This window comes from Erinaceus europaeus, chromosome 5 (genome assembly GCF_950295315.1).
Source record: "Erinaceus europaeus chromosome 5, mEriEur2.1, whole genome shotgun sequence".
Taxonomy (NCBI): domain Eukaryota; kingdom Metazoa; phylum Chordata; class Mammalia; order Eulipotyphla; family Erinaceidae; genus Erinaceus; species Erinaceus europaeus.
Window position 1 is genome coordinate 25,960,567 of NC_080166.1, and position 23,566 is coordinate 25,984,132.

The window sequence follows — 23,566 nt, forward strand, 5'->3', positions numbered from 1 at the left end:
TTTTGCAATACCATTGCCATTTGAGTCATATAAAATGTCAAGAGTATAGCTGACTTTTTTTTTCATACAGCATATTTTTGAGATTCTGGTCATGAATAAAGTAACACTTTTTTTTTCCTCCAGGGTTATTGCTGGGCTCGGTGTCTGCACCATGAATCCACCGCTCCTGGAGGTCATTTTTGTCCCTTTTTGTTGCCCTTGTTGTTGTAGCCTCGTTATGGTTATTATTATTACCATTGTTGATGTTGTTCGTTGTTGGATAGGACAGAGTGAAATGGAGAGTGGAGGGGAAGACAGACAGGGGGAGAGAAAGATAGACACCTGCAGACCTGCTTCACCACCTGTGAAATGGCTCCCCACCGGAGCCAGGGCTCAAACCGGGATCCTTACGCTAGTCTTTGCGCTTTGCGCCACGTGCGCTCAACCCACTGCCCCACCGCCCGACCCCCATATAGCTGACTTTTTATCTTACTAGTGATTTAATACTGTTTCACAGTATTATAAAATTATAGGGGTAGAATTCCATACTGCACTTAACATTATGGTATTAAGCCAGCATAAAGGCCAAGTTGGATAATGGTGTAAGAGAACCTAAGTTGGGGGTGAGAGTGGTTTTTGTTGTTGTTGTTTGTTTGTTTTTTGCCTCCAGGGTTATTTCTGGGGTTCTGTGCCTGCACTACAAAATTTTTTCCCTTTTATTGCCCTTGTTGTTGTTGTTGCTATAGTTGTAGTTGGCTAGGACAAAGAGAAATCAAGAGGACGGGAAGACAGAGAGGGGGAGAAAAAGATAAGACACCTGTAGACCTGCTTCACTGCTGGTGAAATGATCTCCGTGCAGGTGGGGACCCCAGGGGCTCTCACACTGGTCCTTGTACTTTGTGCCAAGTGCACTTAACCTGCTGCACTAACGCCCAGCCCAGGAATGAAAGAGTTTTGCAAACATATCACAGGGAGATGAGAAACTATACCCATGAGTCAACAGTTGTACTGTAACTCCACAGTAGAGTGACATGAAAAAATTACGTGTGTGTGAGAGTGTGTGTGTGTGTGTGTGTGTGTGTGTGTGTGTGTGTGTAAGAGAAAGAGGAGAATGAGAAAAAGAACAGAGCACAACTCAACTCTGACAAAAGGTGGTACTAGGGATTAAACCTGTGACCTCTGGGGCTTCAGGCATGAAGGATCTATGCTTTCATAGGCTGAGCTATCTGTCTTGTCCAAAGTACTACCTTTTAAAAAATATTCCTCTTATAAATGTTTTAATGATGTGAATTTCTTTTAATCTAGAATTCAAGTTTTTTTTCATAGTTGTAGTTTTCTAGGAATAAACATGGCTTTGTTCCTTAGTAACTAGCTAAACATCCATGTTTAGTCCTGTCTTTGCCCAATATGACACAAATTCTGGAATACCTGTCATCTGCATACATTCTGTATATCCCTTATACAAGGTCAAAGCAAAAACCTCACTTCTCCCATTAATTCAGCTTTATACTGGTTTACTACCATATGAAACATATGCTTCTTGGTAACGCATGACAATTTTTTTCTCAGTAATATGAAATTCTTTATGTTGTCTGCTCTGTCCATCTAAGAGTATTATGTAAAGTTCTATACATTACATGAGCTTATAATAGTCATTTTAAAGCAAGACTTGATTTTTCTAGACAAGTTGTATGTTTCAAAATAAATAGTGTCCCTTTTCAGTGCACATTCATGAACAAATCTTGTCATTTTCAATGTATCCATATATCATTGCCTTTTATAACTGATTTTAATCCATTTATGGAATCAAATATAAAAAAAAATCACACTATTTTTCACAGAGAAGGAAACTGAGAGTTAACGATATTGAATAGCTCAGTCAAAAGTTCTAAACTCCTTATGAGAGAGGTAAAACTATATAAACTTACCTAACTCTGGAGTGAGAGCTTAATAGTAGCACTCAAAACAGAACTGGGCAGTACAGTTGTGCTAGTGACCAACACACTGTTACAGTTTTCAAAATTTAACTTATTTTTATCCCCATAGGAATTTTCTCACAGCCTAACACTGACACATGCCCTCATCTTTAACCACAAATTACCCTGTAATTATATTGTGCCCTGTAATTATCAGACTATATTGCAATTTCTGTTTTAGTTGATTTCAAGAAAATACCAGAAGACAGTTGTGGTTAGGGAATTGGAGTATGACTATTTTTAAATCATGTCTTGCCTAACACTTGCCTTCTTTATCATGGAAAATTAGTAACTACTAGTGAATATATATCCATCACTTTGATGTATGTATCTTACGAAGGGCTGAACACAGAAGACAAGATAGGTAATCATCGGATTTCCAGAAAGTCATGTTTCTTATTTCATTATTTTCATGTTTTAATAAACAATGAAATAATACACACCTTTGAAGTCTTCCTTTATCTTCCTACAATTAAATCCCCTCGTTCCTTCATCTACATTCTCTTAACACTTAATTTATCCTACATGCAAAACACTAAATACACTGCAATATCTTTACCTTTAAAATACATCTCCACCTGCATATTAGATGTCAGGCTCAGGTTTAAAAACCAGTAAAGTCATGGGCCCCCCTAGAATATACCTAAAATAGACCTACCAGCTTTTTCTAAAACGGACACCCCAAATATTCATCTGCAATATTCTTGTCTTTAGGTTTACGATTAGTCAACAATTTGTTCTGCTTTATATCTTAACTCTTTTTCAGACACCAGGTTCCAGATGCTACCATGGTGCTAACCTTATTTCCCTTGGCAGACTACTCCACCAATGTGTCCTGGAGCCCCGCCTCCCCAGATCCCTACCCCACTAGGGAAAGAGAGAGAGGCTGGGATTATGGACCTACCTGCCAACATCCATATTTAGTGGGGAAGCAATTACAGAAGCCAGACCTTCCACCTTCTGCACTTCATAATCACACTGGGTCCATGCTCCCAGAGGGATAAGGAAGAGGAAAGCTCTCAGGGGATGGGATGGGATATGGAGTTCTGGTGGTGGGGATTGTGTGGAATTGTACCACTCTTATCACATGCTCTTACCAATATTTCCATTTTATAAATAAATAAATAGAATAAAATAAAATAAAATGTCTCTTACTATCTTGGAAAGGACAATATTACCTTTCTAGAGTTAACAAAAGATTCTACAAAATATAAAGATCAAATATATGAGTTTTAAAAGTGGTTGAATGATAGATATATACTTTTAACAATTTCTGCCATACTGAATTAGAGTTAAGGAAAATGCCATCTTTACAGATTTTATAGAATACCTATTAAAATATTTTGTCAAATAGATATATTTGAGGGAAAAGAAGAGTTAGTGCTTACAGGCAATGCAGATGCATTTTAACCCTATGTCAGTGATAAAATAGTAATATTGAAAATAGTTTGGGGAGGATGGTAGGTGATGAAATTCTCCTTATTTGAGACTGACACAGATTGATTAAACAGGCAGCCATGTTTCAGGCTAGAATGTAAAAGGAACTAGAAACCTGTAGCTGAATTTAACTTGTCTCTCCACTTACTCATCAGGGAATGTATTTTCATGTTTCTTTCTGTGTTCATTACTATCCGTTTACCGATCATTCTGCAGAACAGTCTGCCTTAAGCAATATCACTAAATGAGAATACAATGTAATCAGAAAGTTGCATCTAAATTTTAAACATTTTTAAAATTCTCGCGTACAGCCTTCTGGAGTTGAAATAAACATTTCATATATTTATCTGGAATAATACACATTGTGCAGCATTGCACAGAAAAAAAAATCCAGCAGTCTTGAGAATAAAAACAAATCAATAGTATTATCTCCTAGAATAGAAACTCTTTTGTTGACAGAGGGAACATGGTTTAATGGGAAGCAAAGTAATCTTTGTTTTCAGTCAGGCTATGGGGCTGTGGATGAGAAATGACATGCTTCAACCACTTGTTTTACATTAAGAGGCAGCTTGGACTTGTTCAAAACACAGAAAAAGAAAATTCTTCATAGTATAGAGGAGGATGACTCATGACTTTAACACATCAGAGTAAGTTATCCCATAACCAACTGGAGTCTTTCGTGATCATGAAGATGATAATATTGAATTGTACTAATTTGGGAAGATAACATAAATGTGTCCATATAGATTACAGACAGGAGAACTGAGATGGACAAATACGAAAAATAAATAAATCAAAATAAATAAAATAAACAGACAGATGATTAAAAACTGATAGTTGTTTTTGCATTTGTAAAAAAAAAATGCTCAACACATTTCTCTCTTTGAAATGTTCAGAGAATTTACTGAAACATGTCAGTGACTATGATTTGCTTTTTATACAGGTTGAGTATGTATATATAAGTTTCATAAAATACAGAAATAACAGTAACTCAGTCCCTTCTTTCATTGTGGTAGATTAGAGTCTGCTGGAAGGATGTTAGTCTTGGGAAACTTAAATGTTGAAGTAGTCATCAAAGTTTACGTGCGGGGTGGGGGTGGGGGAAGCGGCGGCAAAACACAAGAACTCATGTAAGGATCCGGGTTCTAGCCCCAGGCTCCCCACCTGCGGGGGTTGGGGGGTTTGCTTCACAAGCTGTGAAGCAAGACTGCAGGTGTCTATCTTTCTCAAGCCCTCTGTGTCTCTCCTCCTCTCTCCATCTCCTCCTCTCTCCATTTCTCTCCGTCCTATCCAACAACAACAACAACATCAATGACAACAATAACAATAATAGCAACAAAATGGGAAAAAATGGCCTCTAGGATCAGTAGAATTGTAGTGTAGGCACCGAGCCTCAGCAATAATCCTGAAGGCAAAAAAAAAAAAAAGTTTATGTGCAATTTCACAGTAAAATTATAGTTTAATTTCAAGATTTTATCTTGTCTCTATAATGTTTTGTGTAGATTTTAATATAACAATACTTATAGAATTCAGATGGACATGTAAAAATTATACTGTGCTAGCTTAAACATTTACTTTAGCATCCTTAGCCCTTAAGTAGTTACACAACTTGCAACCGCAACACTCAATTGGCAAAAGAATCTGAAATCAGAGCATTCTTTAATATGCCAAGACATGGCCACAAGGTGGCGCCAGACACCTAAGTATGTTATTTTACCTTTTGTAAAAAGAATTTTACTAGAAATATTAATATTGTCAGTAGGCCAATCCTTCTGAAACAAACTCATTTTCAAATTTTGAAATACAATTTGTATTATTATCAGACAGTGTATCAAATGCTTATACATCCTTTAAAAATCTAAAGAATTTCTAAAGGAATTTATTTAGTCTGTATAATGATTAGTGAACAATATTTATTTTGCTTAGATTTCTTACATTATTTTCTTCTCTCATTTATCATAGTTTGATCCTCAGTCGAGTTCTAGAAAATAAAAGCCATAAACCTGCAAATCATAACATTTCCCCCCAGTTATATAAAGAATTTTATAACTAAACAAAAAGTGTACCTTATTTTTTTGGCCTTGAAGTCATAATTCTTAAAGGACAGACTTTGGGAAGTCTGATAAGCTTATGCATATATACCAATAATAAGGTATTTTTTATTAGTCTTATTACTTACTGAGACTAAAAATTAAATTATTTAGCCAAATATTGTGGAGCTTTCAGGAAATGTTATGCTATTAAAAGGTCACAATTATCCCTTAATAAAGTTATGAAGCATATGTATTTTATTAATAGATTTTTGTAAAATAAACACAGATATGGATAGTCAACAGAAACGAAAATTACATTTAATCTGTTCACTAAATTACATTTGTTGGTCGTGTTTAGTCTCTATCATGCCTTCCCTCATCCTTACATGTGGGTAGATAAAGTGCTAAGTATATTCTCTAAGTATGTGAATTTCTAAAATAAATATATTACTTAGCCCTGAGCTATAAATAAAGCTAAAACATGAAATCTGTGATAGAATGCTGGAATTTTTTAAATGATGCTTGAAAAAGAAAGCTATTTATGGACTCACAGAAATGTGTATTTCATGACCTTAATATTTTGGCTTGTTGTACAATCCACAGGATTCATTTTTGATGCTTTTTTAATCATCACTATTAACAGTCACATAAAGAAGGGTAACTGAAAACAGAGATTTTAAAATTGATCTTTGTATCACCTTGAATGTGAGGAATGGAAAGGATGGATCCTCTAAATGAAACCTGCTAAAATTTTCACATTTTGCAGCAGATTCTGTCTTCATTAGGTACTTTCTGAAACCTAGTCTAAAAGCTAGCCCACTGACCTTTCAGATTGTAATAGAGACTGTAGAATTATTCTTGAGATTTATAGGTATCAAAACTTTAATGGGATTATTTCTGTAATGCACTGCCAATGTTCATCATTCTTGTTCTAATTCTCATTACTCTGATCTCAAGAAAGAGAATCTATGGAAGGGATTATTACTGCAGTATATCCAGAAATGGTTCCTGTTTCACCTGAGTGAGTTTATGTGGCTTTTGGAACTCACAAAAGTTAGTCTCTATCTTGCTAATGTTTTCTGCATCCTTTGTCTCTTTTTTGGCTCCTTCATCTTGTTTTCAAAATCCATATCCATTAACTCTCTAGTCTACGCAATTACTATAGGTGATTCTGGAATGTAATTTTAAGTTTTGTGGCTCAATTCTTTCTTTCTGCAATGGACATTTTCTCAATAATTAGGGAATACATTTATAAAAGTTATACATGGAGATCTCTGTGGCTATAAGAATATGATATTACAAATCCTTACATAAATAAAGTATGGTCTTGGAAGTCACAATGCTAAATATGCCATCTTAGCGAATATATACATATTTGGATTGAAGAATTTATGATGTCAGTAGAACTGATGATAGAATAAAGTTTAAAATTACAGTGAGTACTTGTTTCTTTCAAGTGACATAAAATTATTATTACATACACAAATTAAAATGTTTAAAATTTTTTAGGTGACAGCACAAGACTGACTAAATTTATATTATATATTTTATATTATATATTTTATATTATATATTTATATTATATTTTATTTATTTATATTATATATTATAATATATTTATATTATATATTTATAATATAAATTTATAAATGTATATTCAGACTAAATTTAAACATACTCAACACTATATGAAAAAGAAGCCAGATAAATACACATATAATAATAATTGTACCAGTAAAATAAGAAGTAAACATTATAAGTAGTACTAGAGTATTGATTATGTGTTAGCAATTACTAGCACTTTGCAGTATTTTTTTTTTTTTATTTTAATGATAGAGAGAGGAGCAGAGAGAAGAAAGAAAGAGAGGTAGATGTGGAAAAAGATCTCAAGTGTGAGTCCCTACTTTCCACCTGCAGGGGAGAAACTTTACAAAGTTGAAGTAGTAATGCAGGTGTCTCTTTTTCTCTCATTATCTTTTCCCTCTTGGTTTCTGTCTTAGTGAAAAAAAGAAAGAAAGAAAGAAAGAAAGAAAGAAAGAAAGAAAGAAAGAAAGAAAGAAAGGGAGAAAGAAAGAGAGAAAGAAAGAAAGAAAGAAAGAAAGAAAGAAAGAAAGAAAGAAAGAAAGTCCACTAAGAGCAGTGGCCTCATTGAGCAGACATCAACCTCCAGCAATAAACCTGGTGGCAATAAAATGAAATAAAGAAGAAAAAAAAAACAGGTAGAGGGGCCATGCTGTGGCACACGCGATTAAGTGCACACATCACAAAACACAGGCAGAAAGAAAGAAATCAGAGTAATGCTTAGCGGACATACCTAGTGCAAGGGCTTAAACTTGGGACTTCTACTATACAAGTCTACATGGTAGATCCACCAACCTCCCCAATTACCCCCTTGTCATTTTCTTTTCTTTTCTTTTCTTTTCTTTTCTTTTCTTTTCTTTTCTTTTCTTTTCTTTTCTTTTCTTTTCTTTTCTCTTCTCTTCTCTTCTCTTCTCTTCTCTTCTCTTCTCTTCTCTTCTTTTCTTTTCTTTTCCTTATATTTCACAGGACAGACAGAAATTGAGAAGGGAGAGGGAAATAGAGAGGAAGAGAGACAGAAATACTTGCAGAGCCGTTTCATAGCTCACGAACCCCGTCACCGGGAACCCCGGCTACCTCACTCCCACACACCTCCCAGGAGATCTGGACAATGAGCTCAAACTCTGGTTCTTTTGCTTGGGAACCTGTGCATTCAACCAATATGCTACTGCTCACCCACACCCAAGTTCTTTTTCAGTTTTGATCATCGCATTATCATGCAAGAATATTTATCGATCCCACTGAAAAGATAAAAATGTACTACCAGAAATGATAAATACATGGCAGAAAATAAGAGTTAAACTTCGAACCTGTCTGATCTGGTGCCATAGCCCATACTTCTATTCATCGAAAGTTCCTCGAAGAATATGTGTATGCCAGTCATTACATATTCAAAGAAAGACAGAATAACTGATTCTGGCACACAGCCTTTTATCACTGCGTTGTTCTCCAATTAAACATGACCTTCGTCATGTGTCCTCAGAAAAAACAGGTCACTATATAGCAGAAATTTTTTTCAGAGTGACCAAGTTTCAAATACAGTGGCTTTTATGAAGTGAATATTTTCCTTACTTGTGGGGGCGTGAAAGCTTCTGTTCCTAAGAATTTTTAGCAATAAACTTTGGGGTCCACCTGTTCTCCGGATCTATACTTTTTTATTTCGGCTTCTTTTCCGGATGGATGTATTTGATTCTGCTTTATCACATCTAGTCCATTATATCTGAAAAATGATACGTACTTAATGAGTGTGAATGTATTTCACCAACTAAGACGGTGGCTCCTGACTGAAGCATTAGCTGAGAGTCAACTCCTAGAGTTCTATAGAATAAATCTGTTGATCGAATTAAACAAAATACTCTGAAGGTCTCATCAGTACTTTATATAATTGAGTATAAGATCTGAAGAATGAGTAGCCAATGATAAAATACTATCAAACTTACTACTATTCCAGAAAAGACTGAACATAATATATCCAACAAGATTTCTGTTTAATGAATTGTGATATATAATTGTGAAGATCTGTTCTCCCCAAGTGTAAAATGTGTATTGACTTCACCTTTACATGGCTGGGTGTCACACTAAGAGTATGACTCCCACTTACAACCTCAAAGATGAATGAAATAATACCTCAGGAAAAGTTGAGTAGCTTTCTATTTGGATAGTAGTAGATGTTTTTAATTTTTGAAGAAAAAGACAAACTACATGCCAATGAATATATAGCTAAAATTAAAGAGAGTCTAAAATCAAGAGTGTTAAAGTGATAACCCATTGGCACTATGAGAAATTGAAAAGTTCCATATAGACTTGGGGAGATAGTTTTTATTTACACTGCCATTGTCTTATTTTGGTTCTAGCATGGGCATGGCCATTAACATACATAGTTTTTTTTTCCTCTTTAGAACTACCTAGAAACCTGTTTAATCCATCTCTAACCTCTAAAGTGAAATGAGTCTTTGTGATGATTAAAGTGTTACATTTCTACTGATCAGAAAGGTTGGTAGGGGTTGTATACACAATAGTGATGGGGTTTTGTCCTAAAAATAAGAAAACTAGATGTTCCTCACTTTGTTTAGATGATATATTGAATGCTGAAGGATAATCCAGCTCCAAGAAAGAAAAAAAGTTTAGTAAAATAAGTATTTATCTTCCATTTTAGAGATATTTAAGTTTCTATTTTACTATTGAAAATATATACTTGTGTTTATTTCCAACATGGTGAAATATTTTAAAAGCCCCCCCCCCTTTAAGATACATGAAAGTGTTAAAAAGTTAGGACACTTATTTAAAGCCACATAGTAACCAGAACACTCATAGGAAAACAGTTATCCTTTAGCTTATATTGCCTATATAATATTCTTTTTACATTATTATTAATTTGTAGAAACAATGGCATTTTAGAGTATAAATTATGTAAAAAAATTTCCCATTGTCACTACAGTGGTGGCAGAAAAGGTGATAGGGGCAAGACATTTTAAAAAGGAGAGGAAAAAAAAAAGGAGTCAGAATTCTAATTCTATAGTCATGTCTATAGTTAGGATTCAATTTTGGAAAAAAAACAAAAAACTCAAAACCACAACTGAAGCATTGGTGAAGAATGTGGGTAAGAAAATAAAGACTTTCCCCAGGTTTTTTATGTTTGGAAGTCAGCTATTATTCAAAAGTAAGAAACTGGATGCAGACAGAATAAATGCACATGTTGGTGGTTTTCAGTCTCCTGAGACTACATACTGAAAAGTCACTCTGGTGACAAAATACAGTTCAAGATTACAGAACAGAAAAAAAAATGTCTACTGCTCATGCTTTAGAGATTTTTTGGGGGGGATCCATACTTGACTAAGCTAATGTTTAATCATCATGTACTCAGCTTTTACACACTTAATTAAATCAATTGATACATGCTTAATTTTAGTCCAATAGCTCCTTTCCTTGAAAAGCCACACTGTTGTTATTGAAAGAATATGCAATTCATATACTTTGTTTAAAAGCAATAAGTCTTAATGAGTTTGAGACAGTAAAGTGGTAAGTTCATAGTCAACTTCAAGTGAAATATTTTTAATAAAAACTAGTGATTATAGTTCATATGTAGAAGGGCTGCATGCCAAATATAACACCATTAAAATTCCTCAGCTTAGTTATTTTAAATTCTACTTAAATATGAGGTTATGCATTTAATGCTAATACTTGGGGATCATATTGTACAGGAATATTGTGGTATTTCACTTAAAGTTTGATTAAAGAATTAGAAAAGCATTAATTACTCTTTAGTGTCTCAGTAGTTACCATGGTTTTGAAGTTGAGTTAATTTAATTTGATTTTATTAGGAGTAGAGTTACATGAAAAAAAATGAATCTGTCACACTTTTTAAACTTAGAGTGTTTTTATGATGCAAAATTATTTCATAACTTATGCCAGTATGTTTATTGTCTTTGATCTAGTCATCTCTGGAAAACTTTTAATTCTTGTATTTTAAGTACTATGTAAAAATTCCAAAAGAAGTAACAAAGCTACCCAAATTAAAAGGTGTACCTTATCCTATTATCATTTTAACTTGATACACATTTTGCTTAACTTGAATACTATTACAGTCTGTTTCCAAACTTCTGGCTGTAAGCAAGTAGAAATGAGAATTATTAACCATATAATATCTAAGATTTCCATTCATTCATTATGTATCTTTAGATAAAAAATAGATAATATCTGCATTGTTTAAGAATTAAAAATCAATATGTCTAATAAAAACTGATTTTCTATAAGAGCAATTTATGTGTAAGTCATACTTAATACTGGGTCTCTTACAAACTATATCAATATCTTGTTATACTAAATCAGAAAATATCCTTCATCAGTAAACTGAGGAAGTAAATATAATTATTCATGTCTATACACCATATGTTCTGATATTTTGCAAAAGTCATTTCATTAATAAATGCCGGGTTTTCTGTACTTAGCTTACTAGTTCAGTCCACTACACTGGTGCCTATTTCAATTTCAAAAGCCTGGGTATTACAATATCTTTAAGAATCACTTTTTTTTTTTCAGAATTTATTCATTTATTCATGAGAGAGATAGGAGGAGAGAAAGAACCAGACATTACTCTGGTACTTGTGCTGCCAGGGAATGAACTCGGGACCTCATGGTTGAGAATCCAATGCTTTATCCACTGTGCCACCTCCTGGACCACAGAATCACTTAGTTTTAAAGACACATTCTAGCCATCTGGACCATCATGTATTTTTATACTACAGTGCAAAGACTAATGTAATAAATCCAGTGTATAATATGGCAGATGGCTAATAGAATTATCACTAAATAACTTTCTCAAGATTCATAGAAACATTCTTTCCAATAGGGTTATATAAAAAAGTATATCAGGAATTAACTCAAAAGCTTTCATAATTGTCCTAAATGAGAAAAAGGAGAGAAGGTGGGAGAACTAGAGAGAGGGAAGAGGAAATGATGGTAGGGAAAGTACTATTAAATTCTTGAGCATCAGCAGGACTCTGAAATATTTAGGAAAGTCAATTTAATGCTGAATTCCTAGTTGTGAAAAATGCATCACACTTCTAGCCTATTACTTAATCCTATCTGGAATCTCAGAATGTTATTTAACTTTAATTCCTAGTCCTGAATCATGTACAATAGGTAAAATCAGGGGTGTTTCCCTAAAGAGGCATATATTGAAAATTGAGATCACACAGTTTGGTAATAGTGCTTTATATTGTTAGTGACAAACTCTCTAAGGATTTGTATCCTTCTGCTATGGGGATCTTTATATCAAGGCATATTTCAACCTTGTATAGGCAAGCATTATTTTCAGGAAAGGCTGCATTTTGATTTTAAAAGTATATAAAGTATAATTTTACCGTATTTATTCATACTATTTTTGAGCATTTCCTCTCTTTAAATTCACCACCAGTGTGGTAACGTATAGCAACCTCTCAGTCATATAGAGACTACAACATTCCATACATAACAAGCAAGGGAATAGTAGAATAAAATATATGAAGAAATTGGTGAAAATGAAGCATTTTCACTCCTTAAATATCAAGTTACCTTTATGAAAAGTTGCCCTGAGAAGAAAGAGTCAAGTAAAATTCATAATGAAACAGGTTTCATTATGAAACTGTCCAATTATTTTCACTGTTAAATACTGACATTCTATGAAAGATTATGAATTTCCAGAAATCTACAACTTTATTATGGTACATCTGATTTTCTTACAGAATTTACCTCCTGAGTTAGTTGGATTGAGTGATGCAATGAAGTAAAGTCAAAGTGGAAAAAAAAAAGGGGGCCTCATATGCTTTATATACCCATGTAAAAGATAACACAAGATTTTTAAAGTGGTTCAAGATATGTCAAAAGAGGCTGCTGTAGGGATAGAGGTGACCCTGAGCCAATGTTGCTATCTTAGCAAACAGGCATACTTGTGGATGGCTGAAATCATCTAGTTCTTATACATGAAGAAACAGAAACCTGTAATTCTGAGTGTTGATGTTACTGAGGTAAAAGCAGAGAATGTTATATTAGTGCTCTAGGCATATAAATCAAGTGACTTTCTGCTTTAATATACTGAAACTTGGTGTACTTTTTCTGCCTACATGTCTCAAGTAATTATAGTTATATGACAAAATACATTTTTGCTGATTAATTCATTGGCTTGTGTAAAGTGTCAAGAGCAGGAAAACAGATGTTCCTATGCCCACTTTGATTTCCCAGTTATTCATAATGCTATTCCTTGTGTTCTAGTTGTTTCTCTAAATGATTTGTAATAGGGACCTTATAGATGTTGCCCAGTGGTTAATCAATGTCATCAGTCGTTACCTGGCTTTCAACTTCACTCTGTTTTCAATTGACTAAGCAGAATATGGCTAGTAATTCTCTCTCAGACAATCACTTAGGTTAATCAAAAGTAGTTTTCAAATAGAGACGTGAAATGTCGAGATTAAGTATCTGCATGAAATTACTTATGATTGGAACAAATCACTTCTGTATCCCCCTCCTTATATTTTGTTGTCTAGCTTCAGTGTTTTATAAGCACTTCTAATGTGGCAACAATATTAGGATGCAATTTGCGTAGTAGAAATCAGAATATATTATGGCTGAAGCTTTCTGTGTCCCAAGGGCTAGGCTGGAGATAGCTGGTTTACAGCCCTGATTTGTATTAATTGCTTACTATGCAGCACGATTACTGATAATAACACTTAACAAGAATACGGTTCACTTTGCTGCTGAATCAGCACCATCAGAGCTAATGGTGTTGCTGTACTGCAGCCTAGCGGAATGATCTGGTATAAAAATGACATATTCCAGGAAGATCCTGTGCTATCATTTACTGCAAAGTAGGTTAAGAAACATAGAAGGCAGGTCATATGCTCAGAAGTCTTTTATCTGTGATGTATTTTCTCACTGCTATTGATTCATATGAGGAGTTAAATCAAGAAGGAAATGCATCCTAGAGTCTGAACATGGTTTAGATACTTGGGAGTTAACCTTCCCCTTTTAAAGGTTCTCTTTGCAGTGAGAAAACAAATGTCTCACTCAGATTTCACTAACTTTCTTAATAATGTGCTGAATCTCTCTCCAGATAGAGAAATCAATTTTGAAGTCCTTTTTTTTTTTTTTAGAAAAAATTGTAATTAAAATCCTAACAATGTATAATAAATTGAATTCCTCTATAATACTGTTCTTATTAATAAACAAGGTAGTTTTCACAGACGTTGGGAGTATCACCTAAAACACTGATCAGATTCCAGGCAGTTCAACCACTGACCTCACATGCAAGCATATATTCATGTGTATGTTGTACAGACTCCTTTCCTATGTCTCTGAGTTTTCTTTCCTCTTTTCCAGAAATTTTATTCTTTGATTAGAGTCAGGAAAGGCAAATGCATTCATCGGGGATGTCAATTTGTTAGCAGCAAGTATGCAAAGCCAAAAAGTATCTGAATTAATAAAAACAGATATGGACTCATACTTTAAAAATCACAGACCCCCCCCCCCAACCCCTTGCAAAAGTGAAAGCAATTGAAAAAGACATTTCATTTTGTTTTGTATCATAGAATGGATTTGTATTTAATGTGTCCCTCAGCCACAGACACACTGTGCTTATACTGTGCCTGTCCAGTCCCTCACCCCCTCACACCTATAAAACACTGTTTCTTTATGCATTTCACACTGAATGCATGTGTGCAACATTTACAACACTGTGGAGAAGGGAAACTGGGAAGATTATCCATGCAATTTCTCCTGGCCCTAACTCTTCCTTTTCTTCTTTATCACTTTGACTAAAATGAACCTTGAGCTCTTGTCAATGACATAATGTTTTCATGAAAGTTCTACTAATTAAAAATCCCCACCATACCAGACCTAAAAAATGAGCACACACTTGCCAAGTGTTATTCACCACAGAGAAGCTCTTGTAGCTACGTTTTAAAGAAGAGTAGAGAGAGAGGGGGATGGTGGAGAGGGAGAAAGTCTACTGACATATGCATTTAAGTGTAACACTGGTCAGGATCAGAGCAACATATTATTTTAATATAGAGTCCTCAAGAAAAAGACTAAGAAAGGAAAAAAATAAAGACAACATCTCTAAATAGCTAAGAGTTATGGATGTGCAGCTTTGGATCACAGAAGCTCTTAATGGAATAAAAAACACAAGTATAGAAAATACATCTGTCTTTAGAAGCAAAAGATGATAGGTCAATTATAAAATGCCTTTTATTACACATGTCAAACCCCCCCCCCCCCCCCCGCTTTACAATGATAAGAAAAAGGTAGATTTTCAATCCATGTAACATAAAAACACTTTTGCTCATACTCACAGTGCTGTCAATAGTTGCTTGTTGGGGACATGCATTAAGACTTGCAATGTGCTGCATTAATTTAACAACACATAAAATATGGATTTTGTTGCAGCAGAGACAATAAATGCTGCAACTGCTGACTACATGCATTTAATCTCCCCGTTCACCAGTCACCTCTGCACTTCTGACCCAGCCAGCAAATATGAAAATAGGAATTCTGTCTAGTCTATTTCTGATGAAAGACAATCAATTGTATTTATGGAAAGACTTAGAGACCACTGGCAGCTTCAAGGAACCTGTCTTCTGCCTGTCATTTCTCTTTATGTTCAAGGTACAAGGTAACTATGACTAGGAATAAGTGCAGAGTGAATCCATTCATATGGAATGCAAAGTAATGTTACATGATGTTACAGTTTATAGCAAGCATATTATCTGTCCAACAGATCCTTAAAATGAACACGAGCAAGTATGAATGTGCCTAATTAAACTCCCGTCTGTCTTTAGCATTTGTTCAGAATGAATGAATTCACAAACTCTGATATCATGACCTACTGTTGAGCATAATTTACTATCCCCCCGCCAGTTTTACCTTATCTCTATAGCAGTTCAAAGCAGTTGTTTCCAGAATCTAATATACAGAGTTTTAGGATTATCAGTGTACGTGTCTATCACACATAATTATTGGAAATAACTGCTTAAACACAACTCTCAAACATTGTTTTTTCCACCCACCTCCCCAGAAAGAAAATAAAAGACCTTAAGGGAGTTAAAAGAGAGACAGAAAGAAAAAAAGAGAGATGAAGTCCTACCTTTTTTAATTTAAGTATATATTTTTTCCAGCTCTGGACGGAAGTTGCTTCCAGCCAAAATAACCCTGGAGAAATTGTCACTCTGCCCCCTTTCTTGTTTGTTTTCGCCTGTTATTTCCTATCACTGATTCTACTTCAATCTAACTCAAGCTTTCTCTCAGCTTCACTTTTAACTCTGGACAGCAGGGAACCAACGAAAACTGGGGGGCGAGCTGTCTCTGATTGGCTTTCATTCAGTATTTCTGATTAAAGTGGGGGGTGGGAAGAAGAGGATGAGGAGGAGGAGGAGGAGGGAGAATCCCCTTCCTCATAGGGAGAGAAAGGTTCCGCTGATAGACAGAGCTGCTGCACTCGCCATGGGAAGGTTAGAGACTGAGGAAGTGCTGCCTTTTGCAAGCACACAGCGATTTGCAAGTGAATGCGAGGGGAGGGCAGATCCAAGAGGAGGGTTTTGGATGAAAGACATCCCCTCCCCCGCAGGGCAGAAAGACTCTCTGTTTCAAGGCGAAGGTAATCAAGCCCAATCTAATCCGGCTGTGTCCGTAATCCAATCTCCGAAGCAGGACCGATTCTTGCAATTCTTTTTTAATAGATACTTCTCGTGACATGTATATCCCTGCACCATCCTTGCACCAGGTTACCGAAATACAAGTGCGGACGGAATGCCAAGTCAAATTGCAAGCAGATCTGTTATGTTACCGGAGTGATTTCTGCTGTTGCTTTAAAATTGTAGGTTTTTTTTTTTTTCTCTTGGCTTTCAGTGAACTTTCTCCATGCTCCTCTTATCTTGTACTTAGGCTGTTTATTGTCGTAGGGGAATACGCGTTGCTTTGCTGATCATTTGATATGTCCGTGAACTTGCCGTGCCTTATTCTTATCTGCTTTGCATTCAATGTGTTACAGATACAAATATTTTATTCATATTTTAACTATGTAGCTACAAGGACTCCAGATGTGACTCCAGATGTGACGCCATCTCTTTTTTTCTTGTGATACTCCCCTCCAGAAATTCTAGTGTCAAGCATAGATGTAAGTGGGAAACATAAAAAACTTAAAGGTGGCTCTATTTACTTATTAATCTTCTGACCACCTCTCTATTTTAATCTCTCCAAGTTGAGATCAACCGAAAACTTACCAAAGGATGTCAGTATAGCTCCACAAAATAATGAACATCTTTGCATTTTTATGGCTTGTCTGTATATACCTTTTAAAAGTAAATCAATCATATAGATATACATATCCTATACAATAATTTTAAAACCCAGGGAAAAATATGTTGATAATCTTCTTCAGCTACGACTTTTATATTAATAGATTTTGCTGCTCAGAAATGTCAAATGTCTTGTTATGGTCACAGAGTGGCTGAGATAAAGCATCAATACCAGTTTACATTCCATATTTGCCTAAATCAAACATATAAAATTTCAGATTAATGCTGCTTCTAAGACAGCACTGTCTGGGAGTACATATCTGATTATTCCATCACCATCACAGAGCCTTTTATATATAGTCAGCCTAACCAGAAAGGAGACTCCATATGATAAGAATACTGGGGACAGGGTTGGAGAAGCAGGAGTGAAGGGGAAGGTTCTAAATGTGATTTCAAAAAAGGATTTGCCAATGGAAAAGATTTAATTGGTCTAAAAAGAAAACAGTAAGGGATCATGTTCAGCAAAATGACTCAGAATACCTCACTTACATGTGGGGTATAAAGCAACAAAGGGAGTAGAAAAACCAGTGAAAACAAAGCCTTGGACTTGGACCACAGAACTGAGGTCACCAAATGGGGAATGAGGGGGTGATGGGATGGTACCCTAGATCTGATCAGGTTTAGAGAAAGGATATTAGTACTCTGGTAGTCATGATGTGGTACACATATCATGAAGAGATGCAAAATTGTAGCCCTCGGACATAGAACTTTGCAAACTAATGCTATCCTAATGAATTATTTAATAAAAAATGAGAAGAAAGTTTCAATCTACTAAAGAATAATTATATGACCAACATTATCAATTAGTTTTCTATTTTATTCTATTTTTTATTGATTTAATTATGAATCACAAGTCTGTTAGATAAGAAGCATACAATTCAACACAGTTCCCACCACCAGATTTCCACATCCCATTCCCTCCATTGGAAGCTTTGCTATTCTTTATCCCTCTAGGAGCAGGGACCCAGGATCATTATGGGGTGCAGAAGGTGAAAGGTCTGGCTGTAATTGCTTAACCGCTGCATATGCACATGGACTTTGGCAGGTGGATCCGTACCCTTTGCCTATTTCTCTCTTTCCTTAGTGGGGCAGGGCTCTGGAGAGATGGAGTTCCAGGACACACTGGTGTGGTCATCTATCCAGGGAAGTCAGGTTGGAGTCTTGTTAGCATCTGCAACTTGGTGGCTGAATAGCATTAAGATATAAAGCACAACAAATTGTTTAATAACCAGGAACCTAATGGCAAGAACACAGAAGATGAGATTTTGGGTTTCCTATTTTGGGAAAAGTTATATATATATATATATATATATATATATATATATATATATATATATGTACATATGTATGAGAGAGCACAAACCAGAGCATCAATCTAGCATCTGTTATTCTGGGGATAGAACTCAGATGCTAATCTTGGGAGTCCAACATTTCAACCACCACAATACCTCCTATGCTTGCTTTTGTCTACTTTGAAATGGAAAATATTTCTGCTGATTAAAATGAATTAAGAAATAAAATGAATTTTCAAAACTCTTGATTTTGTAGATGAAGCCATTAAGGTCTGGAAAACTCTGTTGACCAACCATGGTACAGTTGTATAATACTAGAGCCAGAATGTTCACACTTAAATCTGGATGACACCCACAGATCCTTCTTCTTCTTCCTCCTCCTCCTCCTCCTTCTTCTTTTTTTCCTCCTCCTCCTCCTACCCCTCCTTCTTTTTTTCCCATGTAGTACCTTTACTTTAGAGTTAGATAAACATGAATATTACATCTCTTTTCCCTGTGATATATCTGTGTTAGTATGATGTATGTATGAGTTCAGTATAACAGTACCACTGATGTATTAAAGCTAGTTGTCAAAAGAAATTAGAGCATTTTAAGAGACCAGGCAGTGATGTACCTGGTTAAGCACACACATTACAGTGTGCAAGGATGTAGGTTCAAACCCATGATCCCCACTTGCAGGGAAAAGCTTCATAAATGGTGAAGCAGTGCTGCAGATGTCTCTCTCTCTTACTCACTGTCCTCCCCTCCCCTCTCAATTTCTCTCTGTCTCTATCAAGTAATAAATGAATAAAAAAAAAATAAAGAATCAGAGCATTTCATAGTCAGTATACAGAACATGTAGGATTGAACTAGTTATAGTAGTTCAACTGCACAAATATGATATCATGTTAGACTATGTTTCCTTTTTTATATATTCAGATAGAAAGATTGAGACAGAGAGGCAGAGGGAGATTGAAAGGCAGAGACAGAAATATAATAATAATAATAATAATAATACCAAAGTTTTCTTCAATATGAAAGGTCTGGACTGGAACCTTACTCTTATGCAAGGGATAGCCACTTACTACCCAAGTGTATTATTTTGCCATGCTAGAATAAGTTCACTTGAATGCTTACTAATTTTAGAATAAATGATCACACATGTTAGGGACAATTTGGATATTTAGCAGGAAAATGTTGAGAAGATAAGGTACATAGAAATGAATTTTAAACTGATATTTTATGATTGAAAATTGATATCATAATGATATTTCCAAATAATTATGTTTCCAAAATAATTGTTTTTAAAAGAAATTTGGAGTGATTTTTTTTTTCTCTCCCCTGACTTTCTGAATGGATAAGATTACGGTGTTATGTATAAGTCATCAGAAACACAAATTTCTTCTTCTTTCTTGATGTTCAACCATTCTTATGAACTAAAACTTATTTATATGATCTAAAAGCAACCTTCCCCCATTTACACACACATCTGCTTTTTAGAACATATGGCCGCAGATTATTACAGGAGAGACTGGGAAATGTAGTATACTAGGGAAATCTAATTGCCTAGATACCTTATGGGTGCTATAAGAGAAAGAAATAAGTTGATTGGAAACAAATAGCAGCAGTGAAAATTTGTGTATGTCATACCTGCGTATCTTCTAGTGGATGCCTCTGGCTACTTAGGAAAAAATTTAAAAAAATTTTTTTTACCTAAAATTATAATTTTGTCATGATGTCAAAGCATGGTATTCATGGTGAACACATTTAATAATATTCTTTTTTTAAAAAGTGTAGTAGAACAAAATGATCTTGAGTGGGGCCAGGACATAATGAAGAGGTAAGGTATCGGGATTTTATGCCTAAGGTCTCTGAGGTCTCAGGTTCCATTTCCAGCACAAGCAAAATACAGAGTTGAGGACTGTGTGTGTCTCTCTCTCTGTCTCTCTCTCTTGCTCTATTACTCATGACAATAAATCAGATATATCCTTAAAGATGATATTTCCATGTTCTGTTTTATGAATATAAAATCCTTTTGATAAATGATAAGCAAAACATCTTTCCATTATAATGGTCAGGACTTATAAATGTTGATATGGGTTTGAGGAGAAAGAGATGGGAGAAAGAGCTTGAAATCATCATAAAGACAAGTCTTAGTAATAAAGTTGAAAAGGAAGAATGGAACATTTGCTGAAAACCAAAACCTCCCATGAGTTTTGCCTTATGAAACAACTTTTTTTTTTCATTTCCTTTCTATCATCATCATCATCATCTGTAAATGGATTAACCTGGAATTCTGAAAATCTCTGCATTTCTTTTGTGTTATCTCTAGATAGTCTAAGTAAACTAGTCCTGTGAATTAGTGACTCTGAGGTAAACTAGAAAGAGAAAGACAAATACCAAGTGAACTCACCCATGGGTGGAACATAAGGAGCAAGGACAGTAAAAGAAAACACAAAGTGAAATTTGGGCTGGGTGTGGTGTATTGCATCAAAGCAAAGGATTCTAGCAGATGGGGAAAGGGTAGAGGACAGAGGGGCTCCGGGCTTCTGGTGTATGATGCTGGAGAAGGACCTAGACTGAGGGAGTGTCTTGCAGTCACTTATTATGGGGAGATGAGCAGTTTTACCTATGTGTCCACACGTGTATTGTAAGCCATTAAGGACTCTACACCACCCCCCAGTCTCCACCCCCCAACTCCCACCTCCACCCCACCCATATCCCCACCCCTATGTCCCACCAACATAGATGAATAACTGACTTTATGATCACCAAGTTAGAAAATGTAAAGGAAGCCCATGAGAATTCAGGGAAGACTCTATAAATGAGTTGTATGGGTCAGTGTTTCACAAGTGTTCCTCAATGTGAAAAGAGGTCACATGCCCATTATAAGCAAATGGAGGCTAAAGAAATCATTAAAAATGTACTCATATAGTTTTAAAACGGTAAAAATTGCTTAGAAAATGCCTGACTACAATCATAAAACACTCAAGGAATTGATGAGCATTTTCTCATTATAATAATGGGACTCTCTAGAGACTGATACCTTCTTTGACAGTAGAAAAGATCCAATTTGGTTAGAATCAATTAGACATCCTTTTATTTCATGCTGAATTAGATGGCTAAAAGTTGCCATGTTGTTGCTGTACAGTAACCATAAATCTGTAGGTCTCCCTTGCTAAAGAGCTGCAGACTTGCTTCTCAGCCACTCAACTCTGGATTATCTTCTAATGATAATGGACTTAAGATCACATTTTTTTTCTGTAACAGCAAATTAATAAAGCTTAGACCTCTATAATCATGAGATGAGAATAGCTGATATCTGTATCGCCTCACTCTCTACCAAACTGGCAGATAAATAATTTGGCGTAGTTTATTTGACAGAACAGATTTTTCTAGTCTCTGTCAAGTTTGCTTTCCTTACCGAACTAACTGTAAGAGCTGGAATAGTAAAATAAATAAATAAATAAATAAATAATAAAATTTCTTTAAGATGAAAGTTCAGGGTAAGAATGAATCACATCCAGTCTGAATTCCCTTATCCTAATAATAAGCATCAAGTTTTAAAAAAATAATAATAATAATGCAAAGTGGAAAGTATTTATTGTGTAACCATGGGCAGTGGTTGGGGGCATCTTGTTTTTGCAGTTATTTTCATCTGGGGGACTGAGGTCAGTTTATTGGTCCACAGTAAAAGAGAGGTGATCTTGGGTGCACAATGTGCTCTTAATATTCACCTAGTGTCCCTCTGCTCTGGCTACATATAGTAAAATCACTATATTTCTCCTAAGTATCTGTAGCCATTTCTCTTATCTGCAACTAAACTATCACTGAAACACTTGTTTGTAATAGTTTACCCATTTCTTAACATAGATTTAGATGATGTAATTCAGGAGTAGAACCAGAAATAATTGAACCAGAGAAAAATTAAAGTATTAAATAGTCAGTGGTGTGTCCAGAAATGTATCTTGCAAAGCAATCAGAGTTAATTAAGGAATATGCAATCTTAAAAGTGTTTTGGTCACGCTGTCCCCTTGTCTTTAAAAGCCATCTTGTTATGTTTACTTTCAGTATAAAGTTCAGAGTTGGTCTTGACTTTTTTTTTTTTAACAAACCTGGAGCTCAGCGTTTGATTTTCTCCTACTATTTTTTTCATGTAAAAAAAAAATCTCTGGTTACATATGAAAAGATTTACAAGTAAATTGAATCCTATCTTCTTAGTAAAATAGAAATAAATAAAAAGATTGAATAATTCTCATGTTGATCGAAAACTAAATTCTTACTCAATCTGACTGCTTCCATCCACACATGAATAAGGTTACTGACCTTTTAAATTTTTGAAGGATTGGAAAAGTGAGAGTTATCAGGAATAAATTTTCTATTGTCTGGTGATTTAGCTTCATGAAAAAGTGAATAAAAAAAGGAAAAAAAAAATTCAAACAAGAAAAATAGTGAAAAAAATAGATTATATGCCTAATGTGTTTATAATAACATCTGACAGAAAATTCATTGCCTTTTATTTTTATATTTTTATTTTAGGTTGTATTGGCATCACAGAATCTAGTTCTATGCAATAAAAATAGCACATTATTTAGTGCCATCATTCAGAAAGCAATTCTAGGAATTCCTAGAAGTTCTTTAAGACAATATTGTTAAATAAAATTAATGTTTTTTAAAAGTATGTATTTTTTCTTAATTTTTTATTGGGGGGTTAATGGTTTACAGTCAACAGTAAAATACAGTGGTTTGTATATGTGTAACATTTCTCAGTTTTCCATATTTTCCAATTCATTCCCACTAGGTTCTCCTCTGCCATCATGTTCCAGGACCTGAATCCTCCTCTGACCCCTAGAGTCTTTTACACTGGTGAAACACACCATCGCCAGTCCAAATTCTGCTTTGTGTTTTCCCTTCTGATCTTTTTTTTTCCCCTTCTATGAGTGAGATCATCCCATATTCATCCTTCT

At 34.9% G+C, this 23,566-nt stretch overlaps 1 protein-coding gene across 2 annotated transcripts in view; it reads right to left on the minus strand.

Annotated features, from left to right (window-relative positions):
* Positions 1-16,519, minus strand: part of CDH10 (cadherin 10) — a 194,966-nt gene extending 178,447 nt beyond the window's left edge. The window contains exon 1 of one of the 2 annotated variants that reach the window (XM_007534531.3): positions 16,119-16,519. The gene's annotated coding sequence lies outside the window, so the exon portion shown is untranslated. Of the gene's footprint in view, positions 1-15,327; positions 15,458-16,118 lie in introns of those variants that run through there. The other variant, XM_060191186.1, reaches the window with a different exon arrangement.
* Between the last annotated feature and the right edge of the window lie 7,047 nt (positions 16,520-23,566).